This window comes from Thermobia domestica, chromosome 17 (genome assembly GCF_964235325.1).
Source record: "Thermobia domestica chromosome 17, izTheDome1.hap1.1, whole genome shotgun sequence".
Taxonomy (NCBI): Eukaryota; Metazoa; Arthropoda; class Insecta; order Zygentoma; family Lepismatidae; genus Thermobia; species Thermobia domestica.
In genome coordinates this window covers 21,281,145-21,306,861 of record NC_137470.1, presented here as the reverse complement: position 1 = coordinate 21,306,861, position 25,717 = coordinate 21,281,145, and the positions used below count along the sequence as shown (strand labels likewise).

General features: G+C 33.8%; 1 long non-coding RNA gene across 1 annotated transcript in view; it reads left to right on the top strand.

Annotated features, from left to right (window-relative positions):
* LOC145673911 (uncharacterized) overlaps positions 1-25,717 on the top strand; it is a 122,838-nt gene that overhangs the window by 80,469 nt on the left and 16,652 nt on the right. Inside the window, exons 2-6 of the long non-coding RNA XR_014128844.1 lie at positions 16,267-16,437; positions 17,664-17,792; positions 20,025-20,231; positions 22,861-23,041; positions 25,342-25,444. This is a non-coding gene — a long non-coding RNA (uncharacterized LOC145673911). The remainder of the gene's footprint in view (positions 1-16,266; positions 16,438-17,663; positions 17,793-20,024; positions 20,232-22,860; positions 23,042-25,341; positions 25,445-25,717) is intronic.

Below are 25,717 nucleotides of genomic sequence, written 5' to 3'. Positions count from 1 at the left end.
AAAGGTGTTTGTGGAGAAGTTAAAACAAGAAGCAATAGAAATAAAGAAAATATATAACAAAAGAGTTGAAATGAATGGTCTAACTAAAGATGAAGAAAATAGATATAATAATTCCAATAGTTGTCATATATGTGAGAGAAACTTGAATGATTTACCACCAGCAGTTGAAAAACAAATAAATATGTTAAATAAGAAAATACAATTCGCTAAAGATAATGATAGCATGATTGAAAAGTTAGAAGAATGGAAACATGAATTAGGAAAATGTTTAAAGGATATAAATAAAAATAAAGCAAAAGTAAGAGATCATGATCATTTAACTGGGAAGTTTAGAGGTGCAGCTCACAGTTATTGTAACTTAAGCTATCGAAATCCTAATTTTATTCCAGTATTTATTCACAACTTAAGTGGTTATGATACTCACCTGTTTGTTAAAGAACTTGCTTATGATAAGAATGTAATAAAACTAATTGCAAATAATGAGGAAAAATATATAACATACTCAAAATATGTGAAGGTTGATAAAAAGAATGGAATTAATTTACGATTTCTAGATTCATTTAGGTTTATGCCAAGGAGTTTAGCAGAACTAGCAAAAAACCTTACAAAAGAACAATATAGAGAAACGTCAAAGTACTTCCCTAATGATTTGTTAGATTTAGTAATTAAAAAAGGTGTGTACCCATATGATTATATTGACTCAATTGAAAGATTAGAAGAAACAAAACTACCTTCAAAAGAAATGTTCTTTAATAAACTTAATAACACCCACATCAGTGATGAAGATTATGAGCATGCGGAAAATGTTTGGAAGTTATTCAATATTAAAAATCTAGGTGAATATACAGAACTTTATAACAAGGCAGATGTATTAATATTAGCTGATGTATTTGAAAGTTTTAGAGATGTGTGTTTAAAAGCATATGGGTTAGATCCTGCTTGGTATTTCACTGCTCCTGGTTTATCGTGGGATTCAATATTAAAGATGACTAAGATCAAACTAGAAATGTTAACTGACTATGACAAAATATTAATGATAGAAAAAGGTATAAGAGGTGGAATTTCACAATGTAGTAAGAGATATGTAAAAGCAAATAATAAGCATATGAAAAATTATAACAAAGACGAACCTTCAAAGTATTTAGCTTATCTAGATGCAAATAATTTATATGGATGGGCTATGAGTCAGTACATGCCTTACAAAGACTTTAAATGGGTTCAACCTTACATAAACATAATGAATGTTCCAGATGATTCAGAAACTGGCTACATATTAGAAGTTGATTTAGAATATCCAGAATACTTACATGATAAACATACAGATCTACCATTAGCTCCAGAAAATATGTGTCCACCAGGATCGAAATATTGAAAATTATTAACAACGCTTTACAATAAAGAAAGATATGTTATTCACTACAGAAACTTAAAACTATATATGTCACTTGGGATGATATTAAAGAAAATTCATAGAGTATTAGAGTTCAAGCAATCAAATTGGTTAAAGGAATATATTGATCTAAATACAAATATGAGAACAAAAGTTAAGAATGATTTCGAGAAAGATTTTTACAAGTTAATGAACAATAGTGTATTTGGTAAAACAATGGAAAACATTAGAAAGAGACCATCTATTACCTTAGAATGTGATCCAATGAGGGTGGAAAAGTTAATAGCGAAACCGAACTTTGATTACAGAACAATATTTACTGAAGATTTGTGTGCGATGCATATGAAAAAAGAAAATTGACCTTCAACAAACCTATATATGTTGGTATGAGTGTGCTAGATTTGTCAAAACTATTAATGTATGACTTCCATTACAACATTATGAAACCTAAATATGATATTGATATAGACTTATGTTACACGGATACTGATAGTTTTATACATGAAATTAATACAGATGACTTCTACAAAGACTTAAAAGAAATGGTTGATCTATTTGACACAAGTGATTATGGAAAGGATAATCAATATGGAATACCACTAGTAAACAAAAAAGTATTAGGAAAGATGAAGGATGAAAACAAAGGTAAAATAATGACGGAGTTTATTGGATTAAGATCAAAGATGTATGCCTTTAAAGTTGAGAATGAAGAGGAGAAAAAAGCAAAAGAAATAACGAAATGTGTAGTAGCAAAAAAGTTACAATTTGATGATTATAAGCAAACCCTATTCAATGATGTGAAAACATATAAAAATATAAATCTAATTCAAAGTTGTAAGCATGATGTGTATACCATAGCTGTAAATAAGTTAGCATTAGATTCAAATGATGATAAAAGATATATACTAGAGGGTGGTGTAATTACATTAGCTTGGGGGCATTATAAGATATAGTTAAAATGTGTTTATGTGTAGTTTAGTTTTAAGTCATATTTAATTAACTTTTATGTATAGTTTAGTTTTAGGTCATATTTAATTAACTTTTATGTATAGTTTAGTTTTAGGTAAAATTTAATTAACTTTTATGTGTGGTGTAATTTACTTTTAAGTCATATTTAATTAACTTTTATGTATAGTTTAGTTTTAGGTCATATTTAATTAACTTTTATGTATAGTTTAGTTTTAGGTAAAATTTAGTTAACTTTTATATGTGGTGTAGTTGATAGGTGTTAGTGAGTAATAATGTATAGTTTAGTTTTAGGTAAAATTTATATTTTTAAGTCATAAAAGTTGTTTTTGTAATTTTATCCTTAGACATAGACAACCAGTAAATACACGAAAATAATTGTTTTGTAGTCTAGTATTTATGTCCTGTTTACATTTCCTTAATACATTCTTACATAGTGAAGATTTTTGATTTTTTATAATTTTATCCTTAGACATAGAAACCAGTAACGTGTTAGAAAAAAATTGTAAGAAAATAGAAATAATTTACCGTTTGAATTTTGAAAATCGCTTAATATTTGATGAAGTTATAGCAAATTCGGAATAGTATCCTTAGAGGTATGCAACCCACAATACATTCAGAAAATGGCAAATTTTTTTCTCTGTCGAATGTCGTTTGAATTTTGAAAATCGGTTAATAAACAACAAAGCTATAACGACTTAAAAAATAACATCCCTCGAGTACGCCATTAAAACAGGATTGGTTATCGTTTCCAAAAAATTATCATATTTACCTTATTTAGTACTAGTTCATTTGTAATAGTTTCAGAGCTTAATTCATAATTTTAACAATTCTGGAAAAACATGATAAAAAGAATTAGTTTCCAACCCTGTTTGTCACGTGAAGGTAAAAATCATCACGTTACATTGTCACGTTATCTAGGTACAATTTTCTCTCTTCACAATCGAAAAAGTTTTAAACTTCTTAGTTTTAGTTATAACGTGACAGTTTTGGTGTTGTTATTACTACACCTCCATATACTGCTTGATTACTAAAAAGAAAGAAAATATGTTGTTGCTGCTCCGGTTGACTGAAGAGAATGTGAGTGTGGATGAGTGTATGATGATGTAAGCAAGTCACGTTCCCATGCTAAGAAAGAAAGAAAAAGAGAGAGGCTATATAAATCTAAATACATACATGTATGCTGTTGCCTCTCTCAAGCAAACTGAATTGTAAATGTGTGTGTGTGTGTGTGCACAAACCTTCTGTGTTGGGTTGTATAAATACAGGCGGCAAAATGCTAAATTCGTTATTTTTTATCCGATTTTAATAATTCAAACGGCATTTAAAAGAGTATGTATCAGAGTTAAAAATGCAACTGTTCATTATTGTTAAATATTGTTAGATTTAGTATTTTTTTTTGTTTTTGTAACTAGATTTAGTGATTTTTTGTAACCAGATTTAGTGATTTTTGAAGTCAAAACCGGTTATAACCAGATTTTGTAACCAAATTTAGTGATTTTTTTAAAGTCAAAACCGGTTATAACCAGATTTTGTAACTAGATTTAGAGATTTTTTTGTTTTTGTAACTAGATTTAATGATTTTTTGTAACTAGATTTAGTGATTTTTTGTAACCACATTTAGTGATTTTTTGTAACTAGATTTAGTGATAGAATGCATTAGAAGTTATTATGAGTAAGATAGAAGTTATTTGAGATGTGATAGAAGTTATTTGGGATAGGAAGTGCGCTGTAAATTATTAGGGGGTAGATTAGAAGTTATTAGAGATGATAGGGTGACATATAGTTTAAATGGGCTAATAATGAATTTGTCTGCAGAATCCCCATTATCTATCTACTAATATAAAATAAATTTCATCTACATCTTACACGTTGCACTTTCACTTACGTTGTTATTGCATACCTTCAATTTTTCATAGTCAAAGTTATATTACTTTTTTCTTGGAAAGTGTATCAGTTACTCTAACTTTTCTTTTTATAGGCAGTCATAATCTGAAGATGGATGCACAAAACCAGCAAAATTTGACAATTGCAAGCATATGTCAAAAATATGGCATTGATGAAACTTTTGTTTTTGCTCGAAAATCATGCCAGTGGTGTCCTACAATATATAGTGACGTAAGAATATTTTAATTTTATTAATAGTTGTTGCAGATTTTTATATTTATTATTATAGTTTTATTTGATACTATCTAAAGTAAGATGTAACTAGATAGTATATCCAACACACACACACACACACACACACACACACACAAACCAGATTAAAATGCCCTGAACGTTTCACGCTGGAGAAAATGAAAGAATTATCTTCGACGTCAGTGTCAAAACTTTGTCACTGAAGTTAGACACATTGAAATTGAAGAAAAATATATATAGGTAGCTATCGAAGTAATGGAAAATTCTTAACAGAATACAGAGGTTAATTCATGTACTCCCATGCGCAAAAAAAAAAAAAAATGCGCTTATACTGTAACTCAAGATTTTTCGCATTTATTCCATTTTCCTTACGTTTATGGGTAAAATTCAGTTATTAGTATGTGGAGATAATAGAAAGATATCCATCTAAGGAGATATTTCCAAAGAAAATATAATAAAATAATATAAATATAAGCAAAAAACAAAATTATGCTCGGTTTTGTGTATACTGGCAACGATGATTTCTAGGGATTTTTTCAGTAGCAGATCACAATTGCGGAGGGAATTCAGTAGGGGAGTCGAGGATTGGACCAAAGAACTGGATAGTGGAATAAAATGTTGCATTTATTGGTTAAAACCTAGTGTGTAGATTGCCTGCCAAATATAAATTAGCTTCTGTAACTAAGATGTCGTACGAAAATATAAAATTAAACAGAAAAACTCTTATCTAAAGGTTCGAAGCGATACAGACCATGGTTATGAAGATTATTTCTTTAAAAAAAAAAAAAGCCAACTTAACGTAGCGTCCGTGGCTAGGTGGATAGAGTGGCGGAGTCGTAGTTATTTTATTATTTTGTCACCACATCGAATCCCACCCCATTCTTTTTTTTTTTTTTTACAAAACATTATAATTTTCATGTTAATAAGAACCGAAGCAATATCATAATTACAACTTACTGATATTTTGCTGTAATGACGTATTTATCCAGGATTAGAGAACTATTGTTAATAGTTATTGTTTTCTGTTCATGCTGTTATATAGTTTCTGTCATCCTGTTTTCTTGGGGAAAAAACAATTTTGTCTCCAACGAAGTGTGAAGGATATATACGGACAGAAAAAGACATCTTAGTACCAAACCTGATTTATCGTGATAAAGTGGACTAGTTTGCCATTATTAAAAAAAAAAGAAAATTGAAGTTGGCTTTTCTTTAGGTTTTAGCTAAAAAATTTTTTTTCTTTATAAGAAAAAAATGAAATGAAATCTTTGAGTTTTACGTCCCACGGTTATGCCGGTTAGGCTAAAGGAGACGGTGATGATGAGTAATGAATGAAATGGTGGAATGAAGAAAGTGGGAGGAAACGGGAGAACCCCGAGAAAACCCACGCACACGGTGTTTGTCCACCACAAAGTTCACTTGGCGGGAGTTCTTTATAAGACTATACTTTATGAGGCAAGGTGTGTGATCATACCCACAAATTTAGCTAGGGAGTGAAAGATAATTGTTTATACAAACATTTTACAGGTTTAGGTGCGTGAAACACCAATACACCATGGTCTCGCTTATCCGACCATCCTTTGTTCCACATACCGTATGCTCCGATATATCATTGCAAATAGCACCAATCGGCAAGAAGATCTGCAAGTTGTGGTCTTAATCTATTTTGCATGCTGTGGAGTCTATCGCCTAGCGCGCCCGCCTACGCCTTGACTCATACGTCTATCATTCAGTGCTGACACGTATCCAGGTTTTCTATTTGGAGGGGGCCAAACACGAATCCTCGTAAGCACGTAATTCTAATGTTTTTAAATAATAATAATAATAATAATAATAATGCAACAGTTCTGTATTTCTCTTAAACTTTTTCCTACTTTTCATTTATAAACCGGTTTACTTTGGAAACTGCATTATAGCACAAACAAAATGAAACATATTCTCGAGAGAAATGTAACTAAAGAAAACTGTCTGCTACGTATATCACATAACAAAAATAGCAAGAAGACATGGAGTGTATCGTTCTAATTCATTAAAGTTAAAAACAGAACGGAAACGAAATGTTAGTCCTATTTAAAACTGTTCTTTAATTCCACCTGGTCAGTGGCGTATTTACGATTTTGTTTCTAGAGGGGCTTTGCTAACTTTCCGGGAGGGGGGGGGCTTTGCCTGGAAATGTGAAAATTTTGCAAGATATTTCATTTACTTTACTATACTAAGTAAGATTTCGTGGGGGGCTTAAGCCCGGAAGCCATCCCCCTAAATACGCCACTGCACCTGGTATAATGGCATTATGGTATGTTCTTAGAATTATAACAAGACAACAGCACATTGCCCAAAGTTTGGACACTAACTACTAGTAAACTGATATAAAAGAACCTTAAAGGGGTAAAGGCAAGTTTATTAAAAAGTGCTTGAGTTTCGGAGAGAGACAGCTCTCAGGCCCTCACGCTGGATACGTCCCTGATTCAGTGCAGTGCAGTTATTTGTTATAAAACATTATTATTAGATGCGTAATATGTAAAATTATATCATAAGTTTTACTTTTAATAGGTCTTTTCTTAACACATCCATATTATCCAGCGTTCTGCCTGCCTGTTTATGTCGGATAAGCGAAACTCTACTGTATTTCCAAAGCTAGCATATACATGAACTAGAATTGTATCGTCCTAGAACAGACAATAGTCTGAAATGTTTATATTAAAAGGCTGGAATAAAAAAAGCATAAGTACTGTTTTGGAAACGTGAGAACAAATTAAAAACAATTCAATATATTTCCTAGGTATCAGATTATCATCTTATTATGTCGATGTGTATTCTTTTTTAAACATAGTTTTTAAAGTTATACCATTCGCAATATTCCTAAGGAAATCGAAAGAAAAACTCCTTGTGCCTCTTATGGCAAAGCGGCTTAAGTGCATGGTCCGAAACCGATTCCCACGTTAAGGTATAGATAAAGTTCCCGTACTTCAAAAATGCAAATCCGGGAGCCTACTAAATTAAGAGAATCTTTGAAATGCTTAAAATTGAAAGAAGTGTTGAATACTAATTTACTTTTCTCCATTAGATAGAGTTGTTCAAGCATTACGTTATCACATTTTTATTCATTTCACTAGATCTTCCAAGGACGCCAGTTTCCCTGTAAATTGGGGGGGGGGCATTAAAATGCAGAAGATATATATATGAGGATTTTAAGACAAATTACACTCAAATAATGCCAAATATTGTATATTCATAAATACAAAGGACGCCTACATGAGCTTTGAGCGGGCCCGGCCCCCCAGGTTCGGCGCCCTTGCCTTCTTCCTAGTTAAGCAAACGTAAGCAGATGATTTACTCCCTCCCCCTGGTAAGCAAAATTGTTTTTTTTTTCTCTCCTCAAGATCTGTTGTGTTTCGTGAAATGACAGCAGGAATTTCCTGATTACTTAACCATCTAAATGAATGTTTTCACTTAGAGCCATCCCGTCGATTCGCGTTGCCTAGGACTAAAATAAATTAAGGGTAAATAATGAAGATGAGACTTCCATATCAAACATGAAGAGACATGTGGATCGGAGATCTTTCTTCGTTCCAACTTTAATTTTTTCAAATCCATGATGGGAAATTATATTATGAGTACAATTTTCGAAATTAATAGTATACAATCGTAAAAATATCTTACAAAACGATGGTTTATTGCAAAATACTTTGACTCAAAGAATAAATTACAAGTAATAAATTTGTTACTTTTCCTGAAGAGTCTAAGTCTTCAATGAGACGGAAGCTGTCGAGCGTAGTGCTTGGAACGATTGCCTCACTTGTTCTACCTTCCCGTGGCGCAGCCTTGATTCGACCTGATCCTAAACGGATTATTCAGAAGTCGAAGTCGGAAGATGTTTCCCATTTTTCCCAAACACTCTTGGTCGATTACAATCTGCCTCACTCGTGAAGGGACTATCCCATGCCGTAAGCGTCGGTGGACCACCGATAGGCAACTAGTGACATGTCCCCGAAAATTGGCGGCCCCGCAGCCAAAAATTGGTCCCACTTCCATTTTGAAAATTATATCACCACCGGCAGAGAAGCGACGGAACGCCAACGAACCACAAAATTATTCCCCTAAAATACGTTAAATCGCCTATATACGTAATTTCTTTGCATCAGGATGAGTCTAAAAACATTTAAAAAAAATAAAACTAAAGTGCCCTGAGCTGGGCGTGAACCATCAACCTTAGGGCTACTAATTGCGTGTTCTTCCGAATTAGTCCCGGAGGCGATTATGAAGACACAGCTTGTAGAGGGATAAGTCGTTGAAGTCTTTGTAATATTTCTAATCACAGTGCTTCTTTAACCGTGTATATTTGAAGACAACTGTCCGGAATCAAATCAAATGCACTCGTCATGTAATTTTATAACAAAATGGCAAGCGTCTATTTACTTTTTTCATAGTTCTCCCATATTCACTTGCTAGTGATCGGCGACAGTTGCCAACTAAATTCATACAATTATACGCACCCACCTCAAGATTTTTCACTTCATGATGAAAAGGCAGGAGTTACTCTTGACCCCCGGAGCTCAAGTATTGTCCTCATAATAACAATTCGTCAGGAAAAAATAATATATAATAATAACCGCATGCACATGACTGGCGATAGTTCATGTTGGTCCCTTTACGATTCTCCGTGACAAATCAAACGAGCGCGGACCAAAATGAAGTCCTCGTTCTTACGTTGTGGTAACTTCAATACCCCCGATTCTAGATATCTGCTTCGACTCGACGAATCCCTGCCACTAGTGGCACGCTAGCGGCAATCCTTCGACATGTCGCTATATCGACGATCGCCATTTACCGGCAAGTGGGCCACCAGGAGTTGGCGACGTTTACGGCATGGGGAAACTAATAAACAAACAAACAAAAAAAATAAATAAAATAAAAAAATAAATAAATCTAAAGCCTTATAAAAAAGTTTTCCGAAAAGTTACATCTAGCAAAATCATTTGTTGGTATTCCAGAACTGTGAATTCACCTTTATTCATAATTTACTTCTATCGTAGTTTTGATATGAGAATGATATGTCTGAAACTGTAACACAGGTCATTAATACTTTTTTGTTTAACTCAGATTTAGCAGTTTTACTTAACAGTCAGTCAATTTGGATCTGTGATATCAGAGTTTTAGAGATTTCCTTAATTTTTTCATTTCTAAAAAAGTTTGCAACTAACACCATTAACGTATCTCTTTCAATATTTCCATATGTAATGGCTTGGTCACTCCCAGTATATTTCAAACAATAAAATATTTACGGTGTCTTACTCCATTTACCCGAACTACATTTATATCCAACAACTCTGTGCATTTTCCCTTAAATCTGCAAATTTTCTACTAGGTTAAAACTGAGTATTTTCTATTTTCTTCCTTTCTTGCTAAAACGAAAGTGTTCTTTAGACAACCTGGAATGATGACTCTATACTACATTATGTTGCATATGGCATTTTATGTAGCATATCATTTCACAGTTGGACACTTTCTTTTTATATTGAAAGCAACAGGGATTAAGTTCTTTTGCACTTATATGAGAAGTAAACACATTCTTTTTAATTCGTGGAATTGTGCCAATGCACTAGGTCCAGAGAGTTTTTAATTTAAGCTAATTAATAATAATAATAATAATAGTTATTATTATTTTATTATTGACTTAGGTTTTCCTGAATATTAAGCAATGTTTCACAAAAAGCTGGTATTTTTAAACAAATGTTTTCGATATCAAGTTTTCATAAAAGTAGTCACTCTCTCCTATAAATAATTTCAGGGGGGCCGCGGTGGCTCAGTGATAAAGTGTTCACCTTTGGTGCATGGGATCCTTGGTTTGACCCCAGCTCGCACCAAGTGAATTTTGTGGTGGAGAAACACCATGTGCATGGGTTTTCTCGGGGTTCTCCCGTTTCCCCCACATTTTTCATTCCACCATTGCATTCATTTCTCATCATCACCGTGTCCTTTAGCCTAGCCGGTATAACCGTGGGTCGTGAAACTTAAAGATTTGATTTCAAATAATTCCAACCCAAACAGTTGCAGGAAGTATGTCATTTCGAATAAAACAAACTACTCTATAAAATTCTGAGTATTATTATTTTTTATATATACAATTCTAGCGGACCTTATTTCTAAATCGAAGGGTAAGAAGACTAAATTCACTCTCTTATTATTATAAATTCATTTCAATTGAAGCAGTTAAAATAGTTGGGAAAAATTAGAAAGCCATACCCTATATTCCAGTGTGCCACAACCGGATAACGTGGCACACTGGCGTGCCCAGCAAAATGAACAGTGTGACGCAAACTTTTACCTATTATTTACAAGAATATTTGTCGAGTTTATTTTATTTATTATTATGAACGATTCTTCCACGGATCAGCTCTCTGTATACAGTTAAACAAGTATCACATTGAGGGAATGAGTGTAATTATTTACTTTAATAGTAATAGAAATGTATATTTTCTTGTATTTCCTACCGGGAATACCTGCATCCGGTCTAGAAAGCTGGGACTAACAACAAAGGAACCCGATGTGCTAAACACACACTACCTACGCACTTCAATACACCAATGAAGGTGCAGACTATTCATGAATTAAAGTTTCTCATCCAATGTATTCTCCTAACATGTCTCCCAGCAATTACAACATTTTTTGGTATCTCAATCACTTCCTAGTAGAATAGCTTTACCTAGAGACCACTGATTAACCTGGTATTGGATGTTTCACTTTCTTACCTTTGGAGTTGACAGTCATCGGTTGGACAATCTCACACGCAAATATCTAATATTAACAACGTTTCTTATATAATTTCGTAATATTGTATTATTTCTTTGTATTATTTATTAGGTTGGTTAGGCTTGTTTCAACACTTTTCTCTTTGCACCTACTTATTACCTATACCTTAACGTTGGATAAAAATACACTAGCTCTCACCGGGAATCAAATCCAGAACCAATGGACTTGAACCATTTGGCAACAACAAGGCACATTTAAATAGAAGTTTCGATTTTGTTAGGAAAATTGTGATTAGGTGTAACATTTAAAAATATATTTAAGAATGGGTACGGATGAAACGCACTGAATTTTCTCGCTCGAATTTCTTAAACTGACTCGTGTTAGGCTGCAGCTATTACTGAAACATTTATTTGGGAAATGCGAATAAAATAATGTTTTTTTTTTTTTTTTTTTGGAAAATTTTGTTCGAAGCAACTTACGTTCAAAAGTAAAGTACCCATTGGTCATATTTCTGTTAGAAATAACTTATGCCATATATTAGAATTATTAAGGAAATAATTGTATGTGAACTATGAGCAAAAGCGTCTGAGTACTTTCTGAGAAATCGTCAAAAAAAGTCATCCCCAAGAATAAAATATCCCTTGTGTATCTTTTCAGGACAAACGAGTTATGCTATTTATGAAATACGAACAAAATTGCCAGAGTCATTCTCGACAAAATCGTAGGGTAAAAATTGCCCCGAAAAGTAAAATACCACATCTAGCTTTTTAGGATGATGGAATTATACCATATCGTTAGGTTATTTATGTGACATTCATTTATGAAATATGAACAAAATTGCGTCACGCGTTAATGGGAAAATCGTCGGAGAAGAGTAAACTACCTCTTCTGAATGTTTACAGGACGAACGAGTTGTCATATTGTTAGGTTATTAATGATACAATTATTTATGAAATGTGATTGAGAAAATTGCTCGAAAAAACGCATCCCATACAGTAAATTACACCTTACGTATTTTTTTCAGAGCAATGATTCAAACTATGTTTGTAAAAAAAAAAGCAAACTCTTTACAGCTGTTTTTGAAACAATTTAATTATTTTGAATTTTCATCCTTCAGTAAACTACCCTTATTTTTAGGTGTCGGAGAATATAGAATTCGAAACGAAAAAGTGTTATAAACACTTCATGTCTAGACTTAGGTCCAGATACGTCGAACAGAATGGCCTCTATTTGAATGCATGTAAAAGCGTGACGAACCAACAAACGAACAGATGGACAGACATCAAAATCACTTTTTCGATATGTGGGGGCGTGAAACTTGAATTCATTGAAATCTCGAATTCGATTTTTATCACTATTACTACAATTTCTTCTTTCGTCGCTTGAACGTGAAAAAGAATAGGAATACAACGACACGTAAGGTGATAATTTGTAATTCCCAAAATTTAATGAGTTACGTATAATGTGTTGCCATGTTAGAAAAAAAGCTTATGCCTGTTTGTTATATTATTTTAATATAAGTTTTTCACGCTACTATATAATGTAGAAATATGGTATGATTATCGCTCATATTCATTCTATATTTGGAAATATTCGTGTTCCGCATACATAGATCTGTATAATTTAGTTACGTTCAACGAAAGCATTCTTGAACTTGTGGATATGAAAAAAAAGAGAAAGAAAGTCAATACTCTAAAAAGCAAAAAACAAGCACACACACACACACAAACGATCATTTAACATCAGGTCGATGTAACAAGGGGTACGACTAGACAGACTTCAAGGTCGCGTATGTTCTTCCTGAAACACAAACCCGAAGTGAGTTGTCTGCTGTTCAAGAACGGGAAGTAACATACAAGACTATAAACTGAAAACAATAACTGTTTCCAATAGTACACGTATTCTAATACTGAATAAATACGTCGATTAAAGGATACTACCAATAAATTATTTCCCTATTATATTGTTTCTGTTCTTATTAACATCAAAATTATACACTTCCTATAATGATTTGTAAAAAAAAAAGAATGGGATGGGATGGGATTCGATGTGGTGTCAAAATAATAAAAAAAACTACAACTCTGCCACTCTATCCACCTAGCCACGGAGGCTACGTTAAGTTGGCTTTTTTTTTAAAGAAATAATCTTCATAACCATGGTCCGTATCTCTTCGAACCTTAAGATAAGAGTTTTTCTTTTTAACTTTATATTTTCGTACGACATCTTAGTTACAGAAGCTAATTTATATTTGGCAGGCAATCTACACACTAGGTTTTAACCAATAAATGCAACATTTTATTCCACTATCCAGTTCCTTGGTCCAATCCTCGACTCCCATACTGAATTCCCTCCGCAATTGTGATCTGCTACTGAAAAAATCCCTAGAAATCATCGTTGCCAGTATACACAAAACCGAGCATAATTTTGTTTTTTGCTTATATTTTTATTATTTTATTATATTTTTTGGAAATATCTCCTTAGATGGATATCTTTCTATTATCTCCACATACTAATAACTGAATTTTACCCATAAACGTAAGGAAAATGGAATAAATGCGTAAAATCTTGAGTTACAGTATACGCGCAATTTTTTTTGCGCATGGGAGTACATTGAACCGAAGTCAATGTGCAATTGTACCGCGGATGCCATGAAATTGCCAGGAGACAAGATACAGTATTTCATTGATCACGCAGTAGAGTACTGTGCTCAAGTATAGTCTGTTGCTACCGAAATTGATTGTGTGAGATTTTCATTGCGACCCGTTCCGAGGTAAAGTTCACAGCATTACACATCATAGAAATGTGTTAAGTGCTAAATTTTTTGTAGGTCATACCGGTGTGAATCGTATTAAATTGAAACATGCGGCAGAGTTGAATGCCCATCATACCGACGCGAGCAGTGAGAAACCGGTCTCTGAAAAGAAAGCCCCACCACTATTCATTTGATTCGGTGCATGGTGACCTCTGAAAATCCCTACTCACAACCTGTGGTGGCCAGCAAATGCTACAAATCGCAGGCGATAGATAATCAACCGGCCAATTCATAGGAGTTCACATCTCACGGTCGTTCGCAAGAGCAGTATACACACCCTGAAACCATACGTGGCTGAACAAAAAAAATACACGAGGCTGTATAAACGTCAGCTCGCTGGTAATCGGTTGAAATTCGTTGTTATCTTTGAGACCCCACAGACTGTGGTAGTTTATACTATTGCTTACAGATCTGTTGACATCAAGGACTGAATTTCTGTTGGTGCGCAGAGAGTTTACCAGAAGGGTTCATGATTGTGACCGGTTTCTCGTACAGGGGTAAATTGCTTCTCGCAAAAGTGGAGCGACACGTCAAAATCAATGCAACGTATTACCAAACTCCTGACTGAATTATACCAACATTGTGTGGACAAGACGTGGAGCAGGTTGAACTGTATCCAGTCACACACGTGAAAACACCGGAATTCTATTGTTGTATGGAACAGGAAACTGCAATTTCAGCAATCCCCTTCTAAGCATCCCTGTCAAGAATCCAGATATCAACTCAGGCTGGTGGGAATCCTGTCAGGCGGAGTGGGATACAATACCGATAGTCGAGCTGCAATACAGTCTCCTACAATGGAAACTTCAATGTCTGTCAGTAGTCATTAGAAGTGACCTACAGATAATGACTTGGATTTTCTGTAGGGAGTATTGAGACGGATATATAATTTGATATTCTTAAAGTACCGCAGGATTTTTGGATAGGGTACATACTAGTTCATAAGTGAAGTCTTGACTCGATTATGGTAGGTCCCATAGTTTTCGAGCTTATAAATCTTTTAAATTCATTTTTTCATAGTATTAGATTAGTTCAGATTAAAACAGTAACGAAATACCGTTCCAGATTCAATTTCCATTAATTGAGGTTCAAAACATTTACGTTAAATATATTACGTATATATTTTACATGTAGAATCTATATTTTATATATTACGTATATATTACCTATACGTATATTTACGTAAAATGTAAAATTTGCGTACTATATGAGTATATAAACATATTCGGGCTTACTTAGACTTACTCACCATTTTCAAAAGACTCTGCACTCGTTTGGCTCAATGTGATTGACACTAGCTCTAACTTACTTCATTCAAACGCGACATCATAGGTAGTTTTAAAAGGGTAATGACCTACGGGTGAGTATTCATCTGTCAATAAGATTTTAATTCCAAATATGAAATAGGTGGAACGAGGTTTGCGTTGAAACCAAACTGCTGCGTACCACAAACGCCACTCTTTAGCACAAAACAATAAAATCGAAGAGTACAGAAGCATTCACTTTTATTATCATTTATGTTTCGACGACTTTGTCACCATCGTTTCGTAACTATTGCAGAACGTTTATAAACTTCCGCTCCACACAATACGTAGCCCCCCTCTTTACGTTTTTATCAAAATAATTCAGGAATAAAGACCCAGCTATTTTAATTCCGTGCCTCCAATGTGAAAACTCACATGGGCTCTACTTACTGAACTGACATTGAAGATTGAAGAAATTAAAGAGGGGGCCAATTGTTATTTCGGTAATTAAAAACCGACGTAAACATTAAGGGTATAGGATCATAGCAGTTAATACTTGAACCACGAATTAAGTTCGCTAAATACTTAAGTAGGATGCTATGCTTTGTGTGATACGGAAATTAATCAATACTTCGAGTGATTTATTGGAATAATAAGTTCGCAATTGTTTCTGTTTGCTGTTAATGCAAAATAATAGTGCATTTTTTTCTGGAGTATGATATTAAAACAAAAATCCTGTCATGTGAGTCTATAAACCAACATGGAAATTCCTTGAGAGGTAATGGGATGCTAAGTAGAGTTCAAGATTAGTATTTAGTTATTAAATTATGCATCCTATCAGGTCATTAGTATTTTTTTCATGATCCCACATAACATAGGATAGAAATTATTAACTGAAGAACATGCAGTCTTAAGCTAGCGTATAAAAGGTAAATATCTGTAATTATATATTATGCTTTGCTTTACAGAAAAGAGAAAATGAAGCTGGAGAACTCCAAGAGAAAATGTCAGCAATTTTCTTCTACAGTTACTATGAAATGAACTTCTGCGATCAAGATATCATAAGCCTGATGTCAGTAACGTCTTCAATCCGCTATCCGTCGGTTGAAGTTTTAATTTCATTATTAAAATTAATACTTGTAAGTATTAACACGACAAAGCTTTTGTATTGATTCTGCTAACTCATATTTAAATAAATAAATAAATACAAAAGGTAAATAGAACGTTTTATTTATGTATTTATTTATTCCTTAACCAATAATTTCAACTTTCTGTATGTAGTATTCAGGAATAAGCCTTACGAACACTTCAGCATCAGATGAAGTTGAAATTAGTGGTTAACCAATAAATAAAAATACAAAAGTAAATAAAACGTTTTATTTATTTATTATATTTGCCATAGTTTTCAGTTTCTTGGAATACATCAAAACTCAAAAATACTTAGAATCACTCCACACTCTGGTTATGCAAAATAATCCTAAAACCTAGAATTATGTTGAATTCACTAAATTTAATTGTATATACAAAATTGTATACAGTATGTATACGACTAAACTCATATATTACACTACAAAACAATACCGTGCCTTTGACGTGTGAGACCCGGGTTCGATTCCTGGCGGAGCTCATGTGATTTGTTAATATTACAAAGAAGAAAAGACATTTTAGGTTGTGCCATTAAGGAATAACTTGTGAATAGTGTTTCTTCTAGGTATGTTTATTTTGAAGGGGGGTTGTTGCCCCCCAACTCAAGCTCTGATTTTACCTTTCCCCTGAAGAAGACCAAAATAATACGTCTATAATATATTCTAATAATAGAATTGTACCTATAGTATCCCTCCCCCGGAATACTATGTGTGCGCAACGGAACATTGTTTCTAAAAGAAACACTGCTTGTGAAAGATTTTTTTTTTTTTGGTGAAATATCTCAATTAGTTCTAAATCGGCCAAGTAATATATCAAACACTTATAAGAAGAAATGAAAGTACACTCGAATTGTGGCGCTCCGATAGGTTAAATTTTGGGTCACTTTTCGTGGCAATTAAAATGCAATTCCTGTAGCTTTCTTAACTGCACAGTAAGACAACCAATACATACTTACGGAACGGCAAATATTTTATGGTACCATTCTTATTCTATGAACCATTAATACATACAAAAACTTCATATTACCAAATGAAACTATATATATATTAATGGGTCCCCCCTCCTAATCGCCACCCATACTCATGCCCATAGGATTCCGTGGGTATTAATTTTTAATTTTCTACAAATGTATATGTGCCATGTCATTTATGTATTATTGACAGTATGTATTATTAAAGTTTATGTCCTCTTTAGTAACTGATACATGTGTTCTTTGTAGGATGCTCCACAGCAGAGTACTTTAGCAAGAGCAAGATGGACCTTTCAACAGATATTGGAAATGCATCCTCTGTGTACACAATAGATGAAATTTTACTACTACAGTTTGTTAACTCATCCTTTAGAATCGGTATGTTCTTTTTCTTTTTTTTCTTAAGGTTGATGTTTTATTCTAGTTATTAGAGATGTAAGAACAGTGATGCTATTCAGCAGGTTCGCACTAGTTTGGGCGAACCGGTTGTTAAAATATTTAGAGTTTGCAGAACTGTTTGTTATACCAAGATAAACCTACAAACACACATTATCAAGCCAAGCGTAAAAAAAAAAAAGCCAAACAAAGTAAACCCGACTGAACCTGTTTATGAGGTAATGAGGGTATTTGTATTAATTGCAATATATGGTGGCGAGGTGAGCGAGATGTCCTGGAAGAGTCAGGGAATTTGAACTTTCTAGCAAAATTGAGATTCTCAGAATTTCTACTACTAGTCAGGGAGGTTTCAAGCTTACGAAAGCATAGTGCCGTTGTGTAACAGCGTGGACATTTTTATCATAATTTTTCGTCATCGTATCCTTGCAGTATCAAACATGTTACTTCAAAAACAATTTTCTACAGCTCCTTTAATCTGTCATTTGGAACAGACAGTAGTTGATGGAGTAATAAAAATAAATATGTGAAAACAAAGTTCTGTTAACATTTGATTCAACAGAGAAAGGAGCACAGATATTGTTAAATATTTTACAAGACATTATTGAGTATGTACTTTTTTTATAATAGTGATTATGTACTTTTTTGTAATAATTGAAGTCATAATGAAAAGAAAATTACTATATTTGAATAAACAGAGGAAGGACGTTCAGCTCTAGACCCTGATTGCTATCTTTGATTTTCCCTATGGCGTATTCCAGAACAAAGTTGAATAATAGTGGCGACAATGCATCTCCTTGTTTCGGGCCATTTTCGACACGAAAACTCGTGGACAAAAATGTTCCTACCCGGACTTTACTTTGGGATTCATTTAAAAATATCTTAATTAATCTAATTAGCTTTCTCGGTATTCCAAGTTTTGTAAGAACGTTGCATAATGTTTTTCCTAACCGAGTCGTAAGCCTTTCTGAAATCAATAAATAGTTGATGTACCGGAGTATGGTATTCCTTGTTCTTCCTTCTCTCGTGAGTGCTTTTGCTATCTCAGTTTTATGGTACAAAATTTAGGGTAACTGTCCCAGTAATTGACAGTGTACCAGTAATTGACATTGTCTTCTTTTTCTCGCTACAGCAAGACTTCGAAGCTAGGTACGAGCAAATGCTGTCATATTTTATTCCTTTGTAGTGTTGTCAATCCTACACTACTGCTAATATTTGCATCTCGGTAGTAGTACTTCAAAGGTAGCAGAACATCGATGGACAGTGAGAAGTGAACTGTTTTTCAGACTTCTAGTAACGGTTTATCCTAAGGTAGGTTGTTTAAGCTTATAAATCAGCTTGGAAAGTTGGTAGAACATTATATGGTTCATTGTAAACAGATATTAAGGGATGTCAATTACTGGGCCACTATGTGTTAATTACTGGTTATTATCTGAAATCGTAGTGTCGATTTCTGGTACAATGGTCAACCTTTCGTATACATATTTTAAAAAATAATAATTATAAGTCTATTATTTATGTGGTGGTGTGTATGGATGGAGGAAGGATGCTTTCGTCACTATACGAGAGATCAGTAAGTTAGGCCCATTTAAAGGGTGAAAAACATGCAATTTGTCAAATACTGATCTTATACTGTCAATTATTGGAACAGTTACCCTACTGTGATTTATATTTGACAGCTTGAAGACAAGCGTTTTAACAAGGCACTATAAATACTACCATAAAACAATGTTACTAAACTAATTTGTAAGTAAATTATATTTTTTGTATGCTATAACTATAAATCTTATCAATCGATCTCGAGCAAACTTTAAACATAAATAAGGTTAGGGCATGGGATGCTTTGACATCTCACTTTTATGGTGCAAAGAGGGGCGGGGAAGATATTAGTGAAAAATTAAAAACACACTTTCTGTGAATTATTGCTGAAATTCAGACTGTAAACGGTGTAGGACCTCTATCAATATTTTCCAAGTTGTGTTGCTGCTGTACTGACCGCCGAAGACGCCCTACAAATTAAATACAAATTATTGCTTTCTACTCAGTGTTTCAATTTCAATGTCCATTACCTGTATATAGCATTAGCAATGATTTTAAACTCATATTTAATATCAAGTTTATTAATAATTATTATCGGAAGCTTAGCTGACATATATAATTGGACTATATGTTAAATTGCTTGTGTCTAAATTAATTTTCAATCTCTTTTTTTTTTAGGAAGGCGTAGGGATATTCGAGGAATTGTTTAATTTATGTGAAACGGTTTTAGAAGATGATGAGAGCACAAAACAAGATAAGTGATATGGAAGGTGAGGAACTAAATTTTCAAATCCACGCCAAAGATGTGAAATCCACTCGTCTCTTTAGTGTGCTGTCTTTGTTGGCAGATATTGTGGAGAGAGACTTTATTTTGTGGCAATCAAGGTATGTCAGATTTTAGTACAAACATCATAAACATAACGTAGATCAGTGGTAGTGAGTGGTGTATTGCGAAGGGTTCCTAGTTGGATCTAAGGTTAAGTGAGTTTTTAGTGAACATAATTAATGTGTTTCCTCGAGGTTCTTTAATTTCTTTGCGTTGTCCTAATTCATCCGTAATAATTCGTATCACATGCATTTTTCTTTTCTAACCTAAAACTATAAAGGTCAAACTACAGTAGGTGATTGGACGTGCTTTAAGCAGTGAAATAGTAAGATAATCCTTTTATAATTTGAATGCATTCCGATAGTCTAAATTCCATCTTAAACTATAGATAGCCTCGGCGATGGGACGGGACTCTAAATTTCAGCAAACTTACAAACAAATCTTAGCACACATTTTTTCTACTTTTATACCGTGGTTGATTCTCGTGTTATTGATTCTCGTGTTATTGATTCTCGAAGCAGTATAGCAGTCAGCAGCTTCTGGTTCACATCCACTGTTAACTGTAACAACACCAATGAAAGATTACTTCAAGAAACGAACCAAGAAAACTTTGTGTAGTTTTAAGACTATATGCTGCAGTACTTTGAACAATGCTCAACAAAAACTTAACGTGAGTCTTATTTAGCAGATCGTGTCATAGACTTTAATATAGACGAAATGATATACAAGCACTGAGTCTGTACTGATAGGGGAACATTGTAGATATGCAACACAACTGTTGAAGACTTTACCGAGGAACTCGTTTTAAAAAATTCCCATCTTGACAACCCATCACTTGTGTTAAAACATCAAATTTTATATCTTAAACACCTTAAAGACAATCTTATAGATAATGAAGTGATGATACTGACGAATTTTGTTGAGAAATACTGTTATGCAAGATTCTATCAAAGGATTTCATTGGGAGAATACTCAGGGTACATTGCATCCCTTTATTATCTGTGTTGGTGTAAACGAAGCTAAGGATAGAAGTCAGTGGAGAGCTTTTGTGAACGCGGCACTGAACCTCCGGGTTCCATAGGCCATAGAGTTAGTTAGTTAGTTAGTTAGTTGGTGTAAACGAACTTCAGAATATTAGCATATGTGTAATCAGACTTCCTCCGCCATGATGCCCACACTGTTCGTACTTTCCTAATGCGTTTGATTATTTGAAGACATGATACTAATAAGTAATAACATTTACTACTTTTGTGATGGATTTGGCTACCCAATATAAGAATTCCATTTACTTATGTTTACATGAAAATAATTTTGACATCACTGCTAAATGAAATTTCTTTGGAACAACTCATGAAAAATCTCATCACGGCATTGATGGAACAGCAAAACGACCAACAGCTCGATCTAGTTTACCGAAGCCCTTAGATAAACAAAATATTGACACCACATGATGTGTTCAAATTGTACTATGACAATATTCAGGCTTAATATTTCTTTATATGACAAAATATGACATTACATATGTTCAGGTTGATCAAGGTAAACGATTTGTAACGGGGGGTGGGGGGTGCACACAATTGCTGGAACAAGGATAAATCGCATATTTAAGCTCATTAGTTTCAGTAAGATCAAAGTAAGCAAAATATCAAATGATGCTGCAGCTGTGACGCTGCAGTTGCCTTAATACTGTGACCTCCTTCTGCTCAAAAACAAAATACACGCTTTGTTGTGTGTTATGGTATTCTAAAGGAGTAACTGTTTCCAAAATTTCATTTTTTTTAGCCAGACTCATTGGATATGTTGGACAGTGAAATATGCCAAATTGGCATAATTCCCCAACTTTACGAGTTTTTCTAGACCTTTGGGAGCAACTACAGGTCTGCAAATTTTCGTGTATAAACTTATAACCCCAGACTATATGCACACACAAATTCAGAACTCTACATCAGTTGTTTCCTCTTCACAAACATGTCTTCAATGTCCAAAAATGTTGCTACTGTAGGCCCTGATTTCATTCCTTTCAAGTGGTTTTCAAATTGGTATGACAAATATATGCTGAGATATTCAAAATAACGTTAACGTCTGAAATCGAGGAAACGCAAAATGGCGGCAGCCGCTGCGTCGCGTTGCGATGTTGTAAAAAATAGCTAATCGTGGTTTTGATGTACTTTTGTATCGACTAGACATTTCTGAAGAAATTATTTATTTTTTATTTTTATTTATTTATTTATTTATTTATTTTTTTTTTTTGAAAAGATTGAGTGACAATTTTCCTTTTTTCCCATTACTTAACATGGATTGACCCAGATATAAGATGTTGAATAGTAATGAATAGTAATCAATAGTAATGGACAATATGATGGAAGAAGAGGAGAGAGATTTGGTTAGATTTAATATCCTGGAAAGAAAGGTGTACGGTTCCTCTATCTCTTTCACGGGGATAGTCAACAAGTGGGTTACAAAGATCCATCACGAGCTTATGATCAACTATATTTTTTTTTAAAGTTAAACGGTTATTACATAAGATCCACCATTTCATTACCATCCTCCTCCTCTTTCTCCTCCTCCTTCTTTTATTATTATTATTATTATTATTATTATTATTATAATTATTATAATTATTATGTATTTATTTATTTATTTACTTGAATAATGTTACGACTAAATCTTGATTGTTAATTTTCCTAGGTGATCGAAAGTACTCCATCATACCTTGGTTGCGATAGATCCGAGAAAACTTCTTATTGCTGAAATAATTTGGCCGCAAGGACAAGCCGGCGAAGTGAATAATATCTGCCGACAAATCATTAAAGTATTTTGTGGCTGTGTTGCAGCTGAATTGAATATAGAAAAAATATTAGTACTGAAGGTATGTTTGTCTCCTGTAGACAATAGTATTACCTCTTTTTTTTCTTTGCTTATATATATTTTTTTATTTTTTTTTATTTTTCGTCGTTATTCACAGTTAAAGTAACTGTCTATTTTTATTCTTTCCGCGAATGATGGATCTTCTCTTTATCTTCAAGTGGCAGTTTCAAACCCAAAGTGGTGAGTTGGCGAAAAGTGTGATAAGATATCGGGTAATAAACAAGTAGCTAGGAATGTAGAACCAATAATGACGTGAAGACAATGGAATCTATTGCTATAAAGAATGTTGAGCCATATACTGCATCTGCGGTGGTAAATGGAGCTTCATTATATTCGTATGCTTGTAGGGCAGTAATGTACAGACCTAAGAGAATTGTAAGGAGGAGATTTTTAGTTGCTTGATATGATTACCCTCTATTAGTGTATGGTGGGCCCAGGTTACAGTGACTAATTAAGCGAGGAGATAGCAGTATTAAGGAGGAGTACATATATAGGATTACAAGGCACAATTCCTGTAGGTCAATATGAACCAATCTCTGCAGTTGGAATGAGACTACTGTGAAAGAAGCCCCACACACCCCCTCCAAAAAAAATAAAGAAAAATACTTCGGAGATGATAAATAGAATTAGTCCTCATCGAAGACTTAGTTACTTGAATGGTGTGTAGTCCTTGATATACCATTGGCAAAAACACTACAGCCTTCGTGAGTGTTTTCGGCAATGTCCGAACACTCGTATCCTCTTACTAATGACATTGTAAGAAGTAAATGCATTTTCATCAACATTGCCATAGTTTTAGTCTGTTATACTCTGATTTATGACTTACATATGTGGTCACTTTCTTCTTTTTCCTTTTCCCCCTTGCCGTAGGTTTGGGATTCCATTTTGCTCTGTTCTCCCCCTCGCCAACGAAATATGCTTGTTTTTATTATTTTAAAAGTAGGGTAAAATAAACACATTAACCAATATTCCTGCATATGGTTCATTCTTCTCCAAAAGAGGAAGGAAGATTTTTCCACCGAAAGTGTCAAATAACAAAACAACACAAACAATTCGGAGTCTCTACGTTACTTTTTTCTCTTTTCGCCAAAATCTTTCTCAAGTGACAGAGAAGAATATTCAACCGTCTGGTCGAAAATTGTCAGCTAGCTTGAATTTCTTGGCAACACCGGATTTCGGAGAAAATATCTATTTTACTATCATGTAATGGTAGGAGAAGCCTAATAGTTCAATTTTCCATACCTTCCCAAAGGTTTTTTAGATGTTTGTTACCAAATCTTTAAGTGCCTTCTCGGGTTACGTCTCGTCATCATGGAATTATAGCTAATAATATAATTAGTATGCCAAGGAAGAAAAGAGCAGGGTCATATTGGTGGAATCATTTAGTGAGGCTTATAGTTTTAATGAGGGCTGCTAGGGTCCCTGTGAGTGGTCCGGGACTTTGATCAACTAGGTGGTAAGGGTGGTTTTGTGGTGCTGACATAAGTAACTTCTCTTGAGTGTAGAGTAACAAATATTGTAAATCCATAGGACCGAATTACTGCAACAGCAATTATTAATAGTGATAACTTAAGCTTGACACTGAGGGCCTTATGCAGAGTCGTTTTGACGTATGATTAGCGTCATGCTAAAGGCCTGACTACTGCAGGAAACATATGTTAGTCGAACTCTTTAGTGTGGCACTAATCACGCGTCAGAAGGTCTCTGCATAAGGCCTTGAGTGTCTTAGTCAGCATTAAGAATGTTTCGGTTGTTATTTTAAGCATCACAAGAATCTTTTTGATTCCATTTTCGAATTAGCTATTTTCCGACGAAAACTGGTTAGGCGAGTCCATACTGCATACATATGAGGGGAGAGATGGTGCTTCAGCACAACACTAAAGAATTTACTGCAACTACTGTCGTTTGTGAAATACAAATTTAGTTCTTTTTTTTTGTATCTCACCTATTAAAAACGCTATGATTTTCAGGGAGCTGCTAATTTTCAGGCAATGTAATTTAATTTTCGAAGCAGGTTGAAGGTATTTTAAACCAGGCGTTAAGAAACACTTCTGAGCAGAGAGCTGAACAAATTAGTCGACACGAAAAGTACATTATCCATACGATATGTACTCGTCATAAAAGAGAGTCGACTTATTAAATTAAGGTATGGATTGACTTAATAAAACTTAGATTTTATTCACGTTCAACTTATCAGTTTCTGAAATTACATATTGTGTCTAATATATTCTAAGTGCAAAAAGTTTTGTCCCCTATATCATTTACTCTAATTTATTTCGTTTCATTTAATTTTATTTGCAGCGATTAATACTCTTAATCGCAGAGGTAATACAAGCAAGTAAGGAGAAATCAGAAGGTGACAAGAATATTTCGTTTGCACGTGAAATGTTTTATCGTTTGTCAGGTTAGTGTAATATGGAACTTATTTAATTGTGTTCCCTCTTATCTTCTTCCATTACAAATTTCAATTATTTATGATTACCTGATAAATACCATGAACAGTAAAGGGATTAACAATAAGTTCCTTAAAAGAGATTAAATAAAACGTCTAAACTTGATGCTAAACTAAGTAAGCATCAATAAATGGTGAATGGTAGCAATAAATAAATAAATAAATAAATAAATAAACATAAAGATAAATGCACTGAACTATCTGCCATAGAAGAACCAGGGTGGA